Here is an 18432-nt window from a genome sequence, read left to right on the forward strand (position 1 = left end):
TTCTCCCCACCCAAGGGCCCTATCATTTCAGAGCTTTTGGTGAGGTGAGTACAAGGATCTAATCTCTGCTACCAGCCTGGGAGGAATTGTCCCTAGAGTTGGGTCTCTGGATGGCATATGAGGGTCTAGACCAGGACCCAGATACCTGTAACCTGAAGGGCAAGACCTCAGCTGCCCCAGCTTGATACAGCCCCTTGTCCAGCCTGAACTTCTGGGACAGGCCTGACCCCTGCATCCTTTGGTCTTGGTCCCTGCTGGGAACTCTGGTTACCCTGGCTTACCTACTTTGACTCCAAAGGTAATGCTGACATCCCCCATGAGACAGAGTGACAGACTTGAGACTAATGTAGGGTTACCTGGCTCAGAGTAACCATGGCCAGGCAGAGCTCAGGTCCTAGCCCTGTTCAACCTCTGCCTCCCAGGCTCAAGTGATTCTCCTGCCTCAGCCTCCCAAGTAGCTGGGACTACAGGCGCATGCCACCACGCCCGGCTATTTTTTATAGTTTTAGTAGAGATGGGGTTTCACTATGTTAGCCAGGATGGTCTCAATCTCCTGACCTCGTGATCCACCCACATCAGCCTTTCAAAGTGCTGAGATTACAGGCATGAGCCACTGCACCCAGCCTCCCCAGTGCCCTTCTAGCTCTGGTGCCCTGCAGGGTCTACCTTGGAGCACCTGGAGCCCAAGAAGCTGCCCCTCACCTTTGTGATCCCAGGGACCCCCTCCCTGATCATGATGAAGGCGGACCAAACCCGCTGAGGTGCCTGAAGGAGCAGGGGTCAGCCTCTGCCTCCCATGGCCTCTCTGATGGGGAGGATGTTACCCCAGCAGCGTGAGCTGGGAGCAGAACTGAGAGGATGGGGGGTTTTCTCTGTGGGTAGCTCTGGATTCCAGGGTGGAGCCCTCTTAACCTGGCCCCTCCCCTGTGACTCTCCTTGGCCCCAGACAAAGAAAGCAGTTTGCCCGAGGTCACCTGTCAGGTAGGGACAGAGCGGACCTGGGTTCTTTCTCACCCAGCTGCAGCTCCCCCTCCCCCCGGCCCCTTCCCCCAGGTGATAGAGAACCTGGCAGTCTGTGCCCCATAGACGAGTTCACTTTCCTTCTGGTGAGGGATGGGAACCAGCTTGGGGCGGGAGGGATGAGGGGTCTGGGGGCTCTCCCAGCCCTGCCTCACATTTGAAGGATGGCATCTGGGTGGCAGCATGGTTTAGGCTAGACAAGGCGGCCCCTAGGTTTATAGCCTGGCCTCGGGCAAGATGCTGTCACGCCACCTTCCCTTCTGCACATCCTGACCTGGCACCCTACCTAGTTAAAGGTCCTCAGGCCTCCTGCCTCCTGAGCATTGCCCCCACTCCCTGCCCAGACACAGCTGTCCTTGTCCTGGACTAATCTTCGGAGATTCTTGTCCAGCCTACAGCTTTGCTGGACATTGCAGGCTGGGCCAGGCCCCCTGCCCAGGACTAACATCTCCTTGTGAGTCTCAACCAGACTGAGCTGCAGCTTCAGGGTCAGGGTAGGCACTGACTTAATTGATGTGACTCAGGACAAGGGGGTTTATTGATAGTGTCAGACCTGCTTAAGTTCTTGGCCTCTATGGTTTCTTTGGGGCATGATACCCCTCTGTCCCATGCTTAGGTGCCCACGTGTGGCCACAAGTGCCTTTCCTACCACCATCCCTACTTAAGGCCGGTGTCCAGGCACCTGTGGCTCCAGGCAGAAAGTTAAGTGCAGAGCTAGGCCTGGGCAGATGTTCTGCAGGGGCTGCAGGAGCTGACAGCCCTGACCACCCAGCCCATGGCCATCCATTCCTCTTCACCATGGCTGGCCCCTCATCCACCATCCTTCCAGGGGCCAGGCCTGAACCCAAACTGACTTTTACCTGCCCCTGGTCCCCCTCGTGCCTGTCAGGTTCTTGGCTGAGCATGATGGTCTTGCCCATTTCCTTGATTATCCTCAAGAGGTTTATAGAGTCACTTGGGGACATCACATCTCCTGTCTACAAGGTCCTCACCAGAGACATGACTGCCTTGGGCCGGGCCTGGGATAGTCAGGGGTCACACTCGCCTGTTGGAACCTGGCTTCAGCGGCTTCAATCTGGGCAATGGACTGATGGGCGGCTGCCCCTTCTCCTCTGCTTGAGGGAGGCAGGAGAGGAAGGTCAGGAAGGAGATCTGTTTCCTGCCCACCTGACGCTGGTTGGAAGCAGGGCACCCACCTGTGCCTGTCTCACCTTGCTGCAGATGCATTGGAGGCTGAACCCCACTCCTGATCTCCTGCAGGTGCTGATTCCAGGTTTCCAGTGGGTGTCGGGGTGGGCTCCAGAGCTCTCCTGGCCCTAGGGAACACTGGGCTCCATGAGGCCTTGGCCTAGCTGGATTGTTTCCCACACTGTCACCTCCCCACCCAGTCACCTCCCCAAACATGGGGCTGCATGCTCTGTGCCTTGGGTGGGACACTGGAAGGATTCCACCTTCCAGGTTTGGATCACAGTAAAGCCTCTTCCATGGGGATGTGCTGGCCGAGACAGATGGGGTTGAACCAGCCCTGTCACTTTGGCCTTGGGCAAGTCACCTGTGCCTTGCTTCCCTTTCCCCAGCAGCCAGACAGCTGGACAGGGATAATAGCACCTATTTCACCCATACTCAAGTGCTCACTTGTTAGCAGGAACTGAGTCCTGGAGGAGGTGCAGGCGGAGCCATCGAGGCAGCACTGCAGCTGGACCTGGGTCTGAGTCCCAGTTCCTGGCTGTGAGATGCATCTCTCCCTCTGTTTATTCATCTGAAGGACAGGCCTGTGCTGTTCTAGGGTCACTGTGACAATGCAACTGGCCTGTGTGAGTTGGTGGTGGCCTCCTGAGATGGTTTGAGGTGGGCTGGAGGTGTGCCTTGAATGCCCCCTCGCCCCGACGGGGGAGACCCACTTAAGGAAGACTCATGTGTCTGTATGGAGGAACCCACATTCCCTGCCCCTCAGCTATCCTCTGTCCCTTCCCAGCCCCCTCTGCTGTCCTGCAGGCTCTGGCAGTGGCCATCCAGCTTGGTGGCCATCTGGCTGGTCCAGTCTTCCAGGTGGACCCTCTCTCCTCACGTGGTGCAGGTCCCATTGCACCACCTCCAGACAGGCCATGCTAGCCCCAGGGCCTCCCTTACCTGCTACCCAGCCCCCACCCCCAGGTATGTGCCCCCTCCCTAAAGCCCGCTGTGTTCACTGGCTGTGTTTGAACTCTGTCTCTCTGCAAGACCTCATGCAAAGCCTGAAACAGCCTGGCTTGTAGAGGGCCAGGAGACCAAAGCTTGAAGACAGAGTGACGGTCTCCCAGAGCCCACTTAGCCTCAGCCCCAGGGCTGCGTCCATGCTGGTCCTGGCTCCAGTGAGCTAATTCTCTCCCCTGACGCCTGTAAGAGCTCCAGTGGTGATGGAGGCAGCTGGAGAGAACAAGGCTGCCATAACCCTCCCTCCCTGAGAAGGCCCAACGGGGAACATTTTAGGCATCAGGGCATTCTGGGGGCATCTTCCAGGGACCCCTCCTACACCCTGCCCTGCCATGGCTCTCTAGTCAGAAATTGTAGTTGCTTGGACAGTGGGGCTGACCCAGGACAAATGCATATATTAGGCTGGTTTTTGGGGTGCTGGGGTGGGGGCAGGGGCACTTCAGGGATAGGAAGGAGAGGCCTGTGTGTTCCAGAAGTACAGAGGAACCTGGTGCCGGCCGCAGTCAACCCCGATGTGATGATCTTTCTACCCACCCTCTTTGATGTCTTGGTGCTGGCTGCTGTCTTTGACCAGGTAAGCTTATGGTCTGGGCTCCTGGGGTCCCCTCACTGGGCCTGCCCACTGCCTGCAGGTAGAGGAGGCTTCAGGCCAGGACTATCCTTGGCTCCCCCTTCCAGGTCATGGGTTCAAAGACCATTCCTGGGTTCCACCACCGCCAAGCCTCAGTGGTGTCCTGATGGGCACAGGAGCTGCTGGGGCTTTCTAGATTAAGACCCTTGCCTATCCCTGTGTTCCTCCCTGCAGTGGGGCTGCAGGGGTCAGCCTCAGTCTCTGCCCTGGGAGCCTGCCTTGCCTTGCCCTGGTGGCCCCACACCTGCCCTGGAAGACCCCCCACACCCAGTGGCTCTGATCCACTGTAGAGCAGCCAGGGCCCCCGTTGCTCATACCCTCTGGCCTGAGGCTGACTGGCTTTGTGGCTGGCTTTGGGGGGTCAAGGAGCGGGGTGGGCCTTGCCCTCAGCAGCCCCCATTCCCACTCCGACCCCTTTTCAGTCTTCCTCCTCTTGTGGACTCTACCCTGGGGCCCTCCCAGCTCCTCACACCAGATGACTGTCTAAGTATCTAGAAATCAATTTTTTAAATACCAACTTTGGATTTCTTCCTGACTTTTCCATACTCCCAAAGGGCCAGCGTTTCTCTTAGGACTGACAGTCTCTCCAGCCCTACTGGGCCGGACCAGGCAGGCGTAAGGGTGCCCCTGCCCCAGCCCTCTTTGCGGGGGGCTTCTGTCCCTTTCCTGCCACCTGGCAGCAGGACCACACTTTGGTGGCAGGTGGGGCAGCAGAGACTGCGGACCCCGGAGCTGTGCCTAAGTCCTCTGTGTGGTCTGGCTGTGTGTGCTGGGGGAGGCTCTTGGCCACCATTTCCCCCTCTGTAAACGAGACCGATACCTGTGGCATGGAGGGCGGGAGGCCGGTGTGAGTGCCAAGCACTTGGAGCAGGGCCCTGAGTGAGCATGGACGCGGGAGCAGGGGTGTTCCTCGACTTTATGCACCTTGGGGATGGCAGCGGGGCTCCCTGCGTGGGTTGACAAGGCATTGCTTTCCCCCACCCCACCTCTGTCCCAGCCCTGCAAGTCCAGTTCTTGGGGGTTTCGGAGGGAAGAAGCCCTGGCTGTGTGACCTCGGGCTGGACCCTGGCCCTCTCTGGCTCTGAGTTCCGGGGAAAGTCAGTGTCGTTGGAACTCCGGATTCATTCCTCAGGGTTGAGGCACTGTCTGTGGAAGCCGTGGGGCAAGGTGAAGGTGGGGAGAGGAGAGGTTTGGAGTTTGGGTTTCAGCAGAGGGAACAGCAGCGTGAGGGGTCACCTGTGTGCAGAGGAAAGGGAGTGAAGGCCAGGAGTGAGGAATGAGTCTGAGTGCACCCAGGATGGTGCTGCGTCTCCTCCCACATCCACCTGGCCCCAGGGGAGGGAGAAGAAAGGCCATGAGACAAAGGGCCAACTGAGTTGGGTCCACACATGTCCTTCCAGGACCTGGAGGTGCCACTGTCTGGCTGTCATGCAGTGGGAAGTGGGGGAAGGAAGATTCCCTCCCCACACCTCCTGTTCTCTGTCCCAGGTCTCCTGGCCTCCTGTGCTCCTAAGTTCAGTCTCTGTCAGCCCCCAGCATCATTTCTGGGGTTGGTGGGAGGCAGCTGGGAACAGGCGAGGGGTAGGTGGGGCCTGCCTGGGGGAATCTGATTGACTGCCTGGGCCACTGCCCACAGTAGTGGGGAGCTTTTCTGGCTCACTGACTGCACCACCCAGGCACTGCCCACAACAGCCCCGGGGGACTGTTTGCAGAAGGCCTTGGCAGTGGGGGCAGTGGACCCCACCCAGAACAAACACCTGGGGTGGGGTCAGGGAGAACCGTCCTCCACTTACCTGTCTGGAGAGGGTCCTCTGTACCACACTGTGTGCTTCTACACACCCAGGCTGAACACCCCGAGGCATGCCCTCCACTTTAGCACCTTGACAAGAAGGGCAGGGACACTGGGATCAGGCCCAGCCCCCTGGCCCCAAATCCTGCGGCCCCAGCTGGAGGATGAGGAGATGCTGGGCTTGGGTGGGGGAATCAGGAGTGTAAAGGGGCCTGCTCACCCCTCAGCTTGGCTCAAGGGCTCAAGGCATCCAAGGCTCAGCCTGCCACTCAGGAAGGAGCCCTGGCCCAGCCAGACACTCACCAGGACAAGGGCGAATGTGAGGAGCAGGAGGCCCCGGATGAGGAGAGCCACGGCATAGCCGGGGATGGAGGCGTCCAGCGGGCTGGAGGCTTCGGGGCTAGGAGTGCCTAGAGCAGACCAAGAAGGCTATGGCCAGGCGGAACCCTGCCTCCCAGACTTCTGAGAAGGCAGAATCTGGCACCAGAAGTTGCTGCGGGACCAGAGCGCTGGGGCTAGGAGCACCTTGGAGGGCTCCATGAGGAGGGGAGGCAGGTTTCAGATCAGGGCATGTGGAGGCAGCAAGCCCAAGGGAGGAGGCAGATCGACAGAGAGAGGGGGCCTGCAGAGGGAAGGAGGTACTGACCGAGGTCTGGGATGACCATGTCTACCAAGAGGCCCTCTGTCTCCCCCAGGATGTGCAGACCCTGGCGCACACAGTCCCACACGAGAGCCTGGGCTGGCGCCGCCCTGAAGAAGGTGGCACCCACTCTGGTGGTCAGTGAGTCCAGCCTGGTGGGAGGATCATCCCACTTCAGGGGGCTGGGCAGCCTGGGGGGCCTAAGGGAGGTCATCTCTTCCAGCCTCCTGCCCTCAAACCCAGAACCCAGTTCTGAGCCCTGGGTCACCCAGGGCCACCCTGGACCCACCGGAATTCCTCCACCACCACTTGGTCAAAGTTCTGCAGAGATCTGAGGACGAGGGTCAGCTGCGGGGTCAGGAGAGGATGAAGAGGGTCACAGCTCTACCAAAGTCTTGTCCAGTCATCCCCCATCTTCCCGAGGCCTCTTCCCCGACCCCCTACTTCATCCCACCACTTTACCCATCTTGTCAGTTGCCCCTGAAGTGCCCAGAACTCAAGGCTGGTTTTGTCCTCCAAGGCCTTGGTGTAGGGCTGGCCCAAGATCTGCAGCTAAACTTCATACAGCACCAGCTCTGCCTCCTCCCCTAGAGTGACGGGGGTGGAGGTGGCATCAGCCTGCATCCCCTCTCCTGGAAGCCCTGGAGTGGGACACACACCCAAGCTCTAATGCTCCATCCAGGGGTCAGCCGCCGTTGGTGTAAAGGCCAAATTTCTTGCTGCCTGCTTTTGTGTGGCCCATGAGCTAAGAATGGCTTTTACATGTTTAAATGATTGAAAACATGGAAAGTAGAAACGTATCTTGTGACACATGAGAAGTATGTGAGATGCAAACTTCCACGTCCGTAAAGAAAGGTTTCCAGGAACGTGGCCATGCTCATTTGTTGACATGTTGCCTAGGGCTGCTTTCTTGCTACAGGGGAGGGTTTGAGTCGGTGGTGACAGAGACCCAGTGGCCTGCAGAGCCTTAAAGAGTTCCCATGTGGCCCTTTACAGAAAACGCTTGCTAACCCCTGCACTGATCCATCTAATGGAATACACCGCCCACTCTGAGAGTTGATCCTAGTAGGAAATGTCGCTGATAATTTAACAGCTGCTGCTTTTATGTTTTATTTTGTCCCTGCTCTGGGGGGAGACATGTAAGAAAATTCACTCCCTGGGAGGAGGTCATGGTGGGGCTGGCGGCCATCAACGGTGAAGCCCCTTTAACAGGATGTGTGGGGAGCTCTACCATCTGCTGAAAGGGTTGTGATGGGCCCTCTGTGTTGAGGAATGAAGAGGGAACGCTGCCTGTCTGCTGGGAGCTGGCTTTCTGGGGAGCAGAAGAGATGGTGGTTCGGGCCTGTGGAGGCAGAGGCCCAAACCAATCTGGTCTCTGGCACTGCCGGCAGGGAGAGTAGCTGTGTAGGAAGGAGTGGGTGCAGGGGCAGACCCCGAAGGAGGGCACCCCTGACTGTACCCCCAGGAGGCTGTGGTGGTGGGGATGGGGCAGCACTGTAGGAGGACCAGCGCCTTCTGTGGCTGAGGGGTCCTTGGAGAGCAGCTCCAGGCTATGAGTAGCTGGAGGGAACTGATTTGACCCAGCGCTCTCCTAAGCCACAATGCCCGGCCTAATGTACTGTTTATTTAAAATTCTAAGGATCTTTAATAATTTTAATAAGGATCTTTAAATAATTTTCCATGGATCATATTTTTATTGCATTTTAAAATAATTCACAATTTGCTTTCACACATATTCTCCCTCATCTGATCCTCACAACTGCGCTGGGAAGGAGGCTGGGGACAGAGCTGCGGCCTGTTAGGAGACAAACTTACACAATGCATAAGAAAGCTCACTGTGAGCCGGGGTGAGGAAGGGAGCCTTGGAGAATCATGAATGCAGTATCTATGTCTATATTCCCAGCCCGACTACAAAGCCTGAAATTCATTAGGTATTTAAGAAATAGCTGCTGAATTATTGCCTCGGGGTGCTCAGCTGAAGAAGCAGGATTGGGACTAACAGTCAAGCTTCCTGACTCCTAGCCCAATACTTTTCCAAACACACCACCTATTTCTCTGTATCAGATAGAAAGTATAGTGATTAAGTTGTACATAATGTTAACTCACTTTCAATACAGGCCAATCATGATTGACTATCAGTAGCTTTCGTGACAAATTTAGTGAACTAGAAAGTTGAACCTTTCAGAGTTCCCATTCTCATGTCATACGCTATTTGTGTTTTGAAATAAAAATCCTTCCAAATGAAACTTTATCCATCAAAATGACAGAGAAGTGAAAATAGATACAAGAAGAAAGCAAAACATTAATTTCAACATCGCTTTGTCTATTTTGCTTTAAAAGTATAACCACCAAGCCATTCTATTTTTAGGAAGATACATTCTTTTTGGAATGTTAGAAACTATGATAACTATTCTTAACTTTAAGTCCTAAATGACCAGTATGTGTATTCGTAGATAACTGGACACAGTGCAAGGTCAGAAGGGTGACTGAGAGTGGCAGAAAGGGCAGTATCTCCAGCAACTGCAGATGGATAAATGACAGTGAGTCCAGATAATGGATTATGATACAGCCATTCAAATAATGCTTATGAGTACTTGATAACATAGGGAAAAGCTTAAGATACAATGTTTTAGAAAAAAGGGAAGGTGGAAAAAAATAGATGGAAAGCATGACTTCAATCATGCATACAGATGCTGCCACTTTATTTTTATTTTTCGAGACAGAGTCCCACTCTGTTGCCCAGGCTGGAGTGCAGTGACATCATGATCTTGGCTCACTGCAGCCTCTACTTCCCGGGCTCAAGCAGTGCTCCCACCCCAGCCTCCTAACTACTTGGGACTACAGGCATGTGCCACCATGCCCAGCTAATTTTTTGTATTTTTAGTAGAGATGGGGTTTTGCCGTGTTGCCCAGTCTGGTCTCAAACTCCTGAGCTCAAGGGATCTGCCTGCCTCAGCCTCCACAAGCCGGCTGGCCTGCTCTGTCTTACCCGCCCCCCACTCCCGCCCCCCTCTCAGGAGCGGGGTGGCGGTGGACTTTTCTCTACCAGACCTGCAGCCCTGACGCCCACACACTCTGTGTTTGCCAAGAGGCCAGTGCAGACACTCTCCCCCCGTTTCCGGAGCCACTGGCGCCCCCTTATTCCCGCTCCAGCAGCCCAAGCCTCGCTTCGCCCCTGGTGCCTCACCAGCGCGCCAGGAAGCCAAGGCCTGGGAATTTTTTTTTCCGGTCGCGCCAGGTCAGCGGGTTCCACGATCGCGTGACTTGGACTAACGAGCGTCTGGGAGGGCGGGGCCTGCTGGAGTGAGGCCAGGAGCAGACAGCGGACCGCAGCCAGCTGGAGGTGCCCGGGGCGGGAAATGCTGGCGTCTCCTCCTACGTCTTCCAGAATCCTTCCCTGGAAAATAAAACGGCGCCAACCGCCAGTTTAACTGACGACCAAATTAAGGCATTACGAAAGGTAGTGGGAGTTATTTCATTTGTTTAACTTAAGGGGGTAGGATCCCGGGAGCCACGGGGATTCAGATCATTGCCATGTTTTCCACTGTTAAGCGAATAGCTTTATACACATCTGCGGGCTATGGCAAAGCACATTTTAAAAACTATTGAAATGTACTACACATACAGAAAATTGTACCTATTAGAAATATAAAGCTTAGTAAGTGTTCATCAACTGTAGACCTCACATAACCAGCACCCAGTTAAGGAAATAACCAGGTAACTTCTTTAAGTGCGTGGGTGTTTTATTTCATTTTGATGAATTGTCTAGGTGCCTAGCAAAAAGGGCTGTCATAATTAACATGCTCAGGAAAATTCTCTACAATTTCAACATCAGTAGATGCTTAATTTTTGCCAGTCTGATGGGGAAGAAAATCGGTTGCTTAGATTGCAGTGGTAGTCTGCTTACTGGTAGCTTTGAGCTAATGGGTTCTCTAGAACAACTAAGTTTCTGACATTGACTTGAAGAGGCAAAAACAAAGAGACAAAATAACAACAAAAATACATTAGAGAATAGACTAATAACCAGAGAAGAAATTGATTACGGTTGTCCCTTAGTAACCTCAGGATATTGGTTCCAGGACCCCACAGATACCAAAATTCACAGATGCTCTGATATAATATGGCATAGTATTTGCATAGAACCTATGCACATCCTTCCGTATACTTTAAATCACCTCTAGATTACTGTAATACCTAAGACAACGTAAATGCTTTGTAAATAGCTGTATAAAGTATTTTTAAATTTTTGTGTTTTTTTATTTTACTTTTTCCAAATATTTTTGATGCACAGTTGGTTAAATCCAAGGATCCGGAACCCGAGGATACAGAGGGCTGACCGTAGTTTGAGCTCTCTCCTCAATTCCATGCCTATCCCATGCACCAGCAGCTGGTTTTATTGTTGCAGGCTTTCAGGTTTTCAAAAGACAGACCTCATGACAAGTAATCTGCTTTATGGAATAGAAAGAAATGGAAAGTGTCCCAATTCATGGTAAAATTGAACTCATTTCTGAAGAGTTCTTTTATAAATCATAAGCGCTAGCCTGTTGAAAACAACAGTATGTTAAGTTCCCAGGCTATCCTATACCATGTCAAAGAAAAATTTTAAGAACGTAAGACCTGTAATCATAGCACTTTGGGAGGCCAAGGCCGGTGGATTGCTTGAGCCCAGGAGTTCTAGACCAGCTTGGGCAACATAGGGAGACCCCAGTCTCTACAAAAAATTAGCTGCTTCTGCTGGTGCACACGTTTCGTCCCAGCTACCTAAGAGGCTGAGATGGGAGGATCTCTTGAGCATGGGAGGTGGAGTCTGCAGTGAGCCATGATGGCACCTCTGTACTCTATCCAGCCTGAGCAACAGAATGAGACCATCTCAAAAAAAAAAAAAAGGAAAAAAGGAAAAAAAAAATGGCTGGGTGCGGTGGCTCACGCCTGTAATCCTAGCACTTTGGGAGGCCAAGGCAGGCAGATCACCTGAGGTCAGGAGTTGGAGACCAGCCTGGCCAATATGGCAAAACCTGTCTCTAAAAATAGCTGGACGTGGTGGCGGGTGCCTGTAATCCCAGCTACTCAGGAGGCTGAGGCACAAGAATCGCTTGAACCCGGGAGGTGGAGGTTGCAGTGAGCTGAGATTGCACCACTGCATTTCAGTCAGCTTGAGCAACAGGGTGAGACTGTCTCAAAAAAAAAAAAAAAAAAAAAAGACGTAAGAATGGTTCAACTTTTATTTCATCTTATCAATAGGTTAAAGAAGAGAAAAATGGATAGATTTAGAAAAACATTTTTTTTTTTTTTTTTTTTTTTTTTTTTTTTTTTTTTTTTGAGACGGAGTCTCGCTCTGTCGCCCAGGCTGGAGTGCAGTGGCGCGATCTCGGCTCACTGCAAGCTCCGCCTCCTGGGTTCACGCCATTCTCCTGCCTCAGCCTCTCCGGGTAGCTGGGACTACAGGCGCCTGCTACAACGCCCGGCTAATTTTTTTTGTATTTTTAGTAGAGACGGGGTTTCACCGTGGTCTCGATCTCCTGACCTCCTGATCCGCCCGCCTCGGCCTCCCAAAGTGCTAGGATTACAAGCGTGAGCCACCGCGCCCGGCCTAGAAAAACATTTTTTATTTAAAAAGAGAAAATTAGGAACAGATGAAAAACTGTCTTAAGAGTATTTGAAAAACAAAACAGCAAATTTAACATCAGACAGACAAAATATTTAAATTCAGAAATAAAGTTAAAGGTGGGTGGCGTGCCCTTTTAATGTCATACTGGAGCATTGTTTCACAGATACTTGTTTTACAATTAAAGATGATTTGACTATTTAGAGCCGTGGTTCTCATACATTACAGTGCATCATAATCCCCTGCAGGGCTTGTGAAACAGGCTGCTGGGCCCCACACCAGAGTTTCTAACTCAGTAGGACTGAGGTGGGGCCTGAGCATTGCATGTCTATGTTCCCAGGTGACGCTGATACTTCCAATTTGAGACCATGCTTTGAAAACCACAAATGTAGGGAAATACACTAGAGAATATGTTATGAATATACTGGAGAATATGTATGTATGTTAACTTACAGATTTCTGTCCAGTGGAAAAGATAACTCCCAAAGATGACAGTTTTATTTCCCAATACGATTTGGCCACCCTGATGCCCTTGTGTTCTTCATAGCAGGCCAGCAAGACTGAGGGGAATGGTTCCGACAGCTTCGTGCACTCCATGGACCACAGCTGGAGCGGCAAGTGGAGACCATTCAGAACCTGTGGACTCGTACATGGCCATTGTCAACAAGATCGTGCAGGACCTCATGCCCAAGACCATCATCCACCTCATGATCAACAACGTGCATGTGCCGCCTCATGGGGGTAGAGGGCTCCTGTGGCACTGGGGACCCAGGTGGCCATGTTGGCCTGGGGGAGATGCCAACCAGCCTTATGAGACCAGCCTCAGGAAGGGAGGCACGGTCCAGACCAGAGTTGTCCAATAGAAATATAATGTGGGATTATAGTGGCTCATGCTTGTAATCCCAGCACTTTGGGAGGCCGAGGTTGGAGGATGGCTTGAGCCCAGGAGTTCGAGACCAGCCTGGGCAACATAATGAGACCTCATCTCTACACAAAAATTTTAAAAAATAGCTGGGCTTGGTGGTAGCACGTGCATGTAGTCCTAGCTACTCGACAGGCTGACGTTGGAGGATCACTTTGAGCCCATGAGGTTGAGGCTGCAGTGAGCAGTGATCTCGCCCACTGTACTCCAGCCTGGCGACAAAGCAAGATCCTATCTCCAAAAATTAAAAACTGAGTAGACAGGTGTCCTGGTGGCATGACAGGTCCTTAGTCCCCTCCCAGAACTGTGACCTTGGACAGGTGACTTTTCCTCTGGACCTCAGTGTCCTCATCTGAGTGAGAAAAGGGCGGTGGGGAGGCAGATCTTCGAGTCTAAGCGGTGTAGAAGCCGCGTCTGAAAAGCCATACTTGGGGCTCCAAGTCCAGCACACAGTCCCAACAGGGCCCGGCGGGGCAGCCACGGCGGTCAGGCCGGCACAGGCATCAATCAGGTCCCAACCTCCTTCCCTCTTTGCCCACTCTCAGACCAAGGAGTTCATCTTCTCAGAGCTGCTGGCCAACTTGTACTCACGTGGGGACCAGAACACGCTGATGGAGGAGTCGGCAGAGCAGGCACAGCGGCGCAATGAGATGCGGCGCATGCACCACGTGCTGAGGGAGGCGCCCAGCATCATCGGTGACATCGAGACGACCACCGTCAGCACGCCCACGGGGGCCCGTGGATGACTCCTGGCTGCAGGTGCAGAGCGTCCCTGCCGGACGCAGGTACCAGGGTTGGCCCCCACGGTCCCAAAGCCCCCCCAGCCTGGGCCGCGGGAGAAGTGCCGGACCAGGCAGGGCGCGCCCCCCTCCCCGGCGTGGCGCCCATTTGGAGCGAGAGGCGGAGCTTAGAGAGGGCGGGGCTTGCCGTGGAGCGCGGGCTGCGGGGCGGGGTGGATCTGGGACATTGGCGCCGCTGGCGGCGGGGCTTAAGCTCCGGTGACCGCCTCGGGCTGGTAGGGAGGGTCTTGCATGCATGGGAGCGGCTGGCACTGGGCTGGGGCGGGGCCTCAGGGTGGGCGGGGCCGCTCATCGCTCCTCTTTCCGTTCCTGGCTCCCTTTCGCCTGCAGGTCGCCCGAGTCCAGCCCCACGACGCAGTGCCGACTCCCCGCCGTGCCCCTAGCCCGGCCCCGGTAGCGGAGCCCTGCTCCTGGGCCTCTGCCTGCTGGGTCCACCCTGGGGGAAGCGCCCGTCGTAACCTCCAGACCGGGGGCTTCCCCTGACCCCTTCAGCACTCCCCCGGCAGGGGCCCTCGCGCCCCTCCCGGGGTCCCCAGGTGAGTGGGTGCTGAATATGACAGGAGAGGCTGCCGGACAGCGGTGGCCGGGAGGGAAATGGGGCTGGATTCTAGAGCATCGGACCTGGCCGCCAGAACCGGCCGTCTCCATTTCAGGCATTCCGACCGTGGGTACCGGAGCCCTGAGCGGCCGAGAGCTGGTGGAGCCTGCACCCAAAGGAGCACTGAGTCCCGGAAGTGGTCGTTTTTGGGGAGGGGGCTGTGGGGCTCGTCCCACCTTCCCCCTTCTTTCAAGCACTTGCATGGCGCTTACCTCTATCTTCACTCTTGCCGGCCGCCCCACACGTTGCATTCCTCCAACTTTCTTCTTCTCGCTGTCCCCCATCCTCCATTCCATCAACTCCTCTCCCAGCCCCTGGGGAGCCTACCTCAGGTCAGAGAGTCTGAACCCCGAGATGCTCTGGGTATGTGGATTTCCTTCAGCTACCTTGATGCCTCCACTTCCAAGTCCTGACTCCTTTGAGCCATCCCAGGGGGTGTCTGGCCACTGGACCACAGGAGCAGAGGCCAGGCTGTGACTGCGACCATCAAGGTGTGTGATGTGTGTGTGGGCTTGCACACGAGTGTGAGTGTAAGAATGGCACCCAGGCCTGGGCTAGAACAGGAGCCTGGGGGCCTGGGCAATCTGATTTTTTCCTCCACCCCCACTCTGCCCCCGCCCCAACCTACTGGGTCCAAACCAATGTAGTAGGGGTGGCTGCCGGCCGGGACGGGAGTGTCTGAAGCCTGCTTCACTCCCAAAGATTTCTAAGGAAAAGCGTTCTGCATCTTTTGGCTTGGCCTTGTTGACCCATGGCCCTCTTTCAAGGACATTCACTCTGATTCCCAGTGTGCCCTGTTTCCACTGGCCACATTCTCTAAGAAAGAACAATAGCATCTGTTTTTATCTCCAAATGACTGTAGGGTAGGGCTGTGGGTCCAGCGCCCATAAAACAAAATGAGGCAGGGATTGGGGCTTGCCCTATGATGCACTGATGACCAACGGAGATGGGTAGAGGCAAGCAGCATGGTATTGGGCAAGAGCACTGGACTGGGAGTCCAGAGATGCTGCTTCACCCTGGGGCTTTAGGCAAGTCCCTTTCCCTTCCAGAGCCTCAGCATCCTTTCTATCAAATGATGACTTTCTGCCTTTCTCCCAGGGTGGCCGTGGGGATCAAAGGGGACTGGCCATAGGGATGCTGTGTTAACTGCAGATGCGGCCATAGGAGCACTTTGCTAACTGCCAATGTGAGTTCAGACTCTTCGGGGGTATTTGGCACCCAGGTTTATGGTGAGGTGTGACATGTGGGATGTAATGTTTGATGCCTGCTCCGACTCCAGTCTTGCTAACACATGCGAAACATTTGGCAAATCATGACCCTGCCTTGGGGAAGAGAGCAGTCTGGGAGAGCTTCTTCAAGGCAGCCTGGCTTCAACGCAGTCCGGGGCATGACTGAGATAGAATTATGTGGCGAGGAATTGGAGGGTATCTGGGTAAAGAGCAGCAGTGTGGGCAGTGTGGGCAGAGGTGTAGTATGGGCCGCATCCAGGACAGCCACTAGCCAAAGCAGGGAAAAGAGACGGAATGAGGAAGAGCTCTGTGGGGAGGGTGGGGCATAGGGTGGAGAACCTTCGAAGGCCGAAGAGTTTGACTTTTGGGGCTCGATGCTGCAGGCCGTAGGGAGCCATGGAAGGCTCTGAAGTGGGTCAGACTCTCTGATCTGAGGTAGAGAAATGACAGCTGGACATTAGCAAGCAAGCCCTGTCTCCATGAGCAGCACAGGTGGTCCTCTGAGCACACCAGGCACGGGTGTGCAGGGAGCTGGTGCAAATGCCTCTGTGTACAGGCGAGCTTCTGTGTTGTGACTCTGCCCATGTGTGTGGATCAGTGTGCTGGGTGGCAGCACACCCAGATCCATGCTTCACGTGCTGGCCAGTGAGGGTGCTGGGCACTGCGAGGTGGCGGGGAAGGAGGCATGTTAGGGCACAGTCTCCAAAAGGCCTCTGCGAGTCCACATATGCTTCTGGAGGAAAGGGCCCTGCACACTGCAGACAGGGAGTGTGCTTCCGTAAAAGGAGCACTCAGCTGGGAGTCAGGCAGGCTGGCCACTAATCCCAGCGCTGTGCGACCTCAGGCAGGCCCTACACCTCTCTGGACCTTGGTTTCCTTGCCTGTAAAATAGGGGAAGGCTAGAATGTCTGGTAAATGCTCAGCTCTGTGAGCCATCTGAACCTGCTTCGTTTCACCAATAAGGAATCACCCATAATGGGGGGAGACTAGAGCCACTCTAAACCTAAAGCAGGATTAGGTGGTACACGGAGCTGAGCATTTGCTATTTTAACTTTCTGTTTACTTTCATGGATATATTTCATGTGTATATTTTCACATATATGTGTATATGTATGTGTCTGTGTGAGCATGTATGTGCACATGTGTATGTGTACATGTGTACGGGTATTTGACTAGTACATCAGACCCTGATTTCACAAATATGGCTAAAGACGAGGCTAAAACATACACTTAAATTTTAAAAGTAAGCTGATTTTTAAAAAACGCGAAGTAAAGAAGAGTTCCGGTGGCATCTGAGTGTGGCAAAAGTCCTGATGAAACATGACAAATGGCTGCAGCCTGGCCTGAGTGTCCCTGTCCCCTTCCTGCCTAAGGGACAGTGGATTTGGGGCCCCAGCCTCCCTGGAATGAGAGACGCACAGACTGTGCCCCGATCTCCCACCGTGTCCTCACAGCCCCAAGACAGAATGCCATGCGGATTGGCAGGAGACCTCGCTGTGGGGTTGGTGGAGCCAACCCTCCAGGCCATGTAGGGTCCAGCCCTACGGGGCTTAGTGGGTGTTCTCCCCATGTGCGGAGACGAGAGATTTTAATAAATAAAGACACAAGACAAAGAGATAAAGAGAAAACAGCTGGGCCCAGAGGACCACTACCATCAGGACGCGGAGACTGGTAGTGGCCCCAAACGGCTGGGCCTGCTGATATTTATTGCATACAAGACAAGGGGGGCAGGGTAAGGAGGGTGAATCTTCTAAGTGATTGACAAGGTGAAGCGAGTCATGTGATCACAGGAGAGGGGGGCCTTTCCCTCTTAGGTAGCTGAAGCAGAGAGAGAGAAGGCAGCATACGTCAGCGTTTTCTTCTATGCACTTATAAAAAGATCCAAGACTTTAAGACTTTCACTATTCCTTCTACCACTATCTACTACAAATGTCAAAGAGGAACCAGGAGTACAGGAGGAACATGAAAGTGGACAAGGAGCGTGACCATTGGAGCACAGCACCACAGGGAGGGGTTTAGGCCTCCGGATGACTGTGGGCAGGCCTGGATAATATCCAGCCTCCCACAAGAAGCTGGTGGAGCAGAGTGTTCCCTGACTCCTCCAAGGAAAGGAGACTCCCTTTCGCGGTCTGCTAAGGAATGAGTGCCTTCCCAGACACTGGCGTTACCACTTGACCAAGGAGCCCTCAAGCGGCCCTTATGCAGGCGTGACAGAAGGCTCACCTCTTGCCTTCTAGGTAACTTCTCACAATGTCCCTTCAGCACCTGGCCCTATACCCGCCGGTTATTCCTAGGTTATATTAGTAATTAAAAGCTAATGATTAATAATGTTTATAGTAATGATTGATAATTGTCCATGATCATCTCTATATCTAATTTGTATTATGACTATTCTTATTCTAACTATTTTCTTTATTATACTGAAACAGTTTGTGCCTTCAGTCTCTTGCCTCGGCACCTGAGTAATCCTCCGCCCACAGGGCCACAGGCCCCACAAGATCTTTGAGGCCACAGAACGTGTCCACACACGTGACCTCCAGGGTGATTCGAGCCAGGGCACAGGAATGGCCCAGGCAGAGGTGGCCTGGGTGTGGGCAGAGATGGCTCAGGCTGGGCCTGAGGCATCCAGAGGGCTCAGCATCACATCTTCTCGGAGGGACCATCTGAGACTGCTGGGCCCGTGAAGAGGCTTCTCCCGGGTACCCACCTGCTCTGTCCAAGAGAGAACAGCCAGCCCCACAGCCCCAAATGTCTCTGTCCTCCAAGAGGCCGGATGTGAATCACAGGAATTTACAGCCCAGCCTGGCATGGGATTTATGAGTCTGCCTCTAGCCAGGGCTGGTGGGGAGTGGCCGCTGTCAGCCCCACATTGCCGCTGATGGATGAGGCTGTTTCCTGTAAGACGAACTCCCCTCTGTGGCAGGCAGTGGAGGGAGACCCATCCAGGCCCTAGGGCCAACCCCATACCTGTCCCAGAGCCGGATCCCTCGTGCCCTCACAGTCCA

At 54.1% G+C, this 18432-nt stretch overlaps 1 long non-coding RNA gene and 1 pseudogene across 1 annotated transcript; one reads left to right on the top strand and one right to left on the bottom strand.

Moving 5' to 3' along the window:
• Window positions 1-4691: 4691 nt before the first annotated feature.
• LOC129482223 (uncharacterized) lies at window positions 4692-5948 on the bottom strand. Its single transcript, XR_008657637.2, has 3 exons — window positions 5937-5948; window positions 5638-5723; window positions 4692-5080 (listed from the first exon to the last, which is right to left on the bottom strand). It is a non-coding gene; the product is annotated as an uncharacterized lncRNA (long non-coding RNA).
• A 6384-nt stretch (window positions 5949-12332) lies between these two features.
• Window positions 12333-17755, top strand: LOC129482222 (dynamin-1-like; annotated as a pseudogene).
• The last annotated feature ends 677 nt before the right edge of the window (window positions 17756-18432 follow it).

Source organism: Symphalangus syndactylus, chromosome 5 (genome assembly GCF_028878055.3).
Source record: "Symphalangus syndactylus isolate Jambi chromosome 5, NHGRI_mSymSyn1-v2.1_pri, whole genome shotgun sequence".
In the NCBI taxonomy this organism is placed as follows: domain Eukaryota; kingdom Metazoa; phylum Chordata; class Mammalia; order Primates; family Hylobatidae; genus Symphalangus; species Symphalangus syndactylus.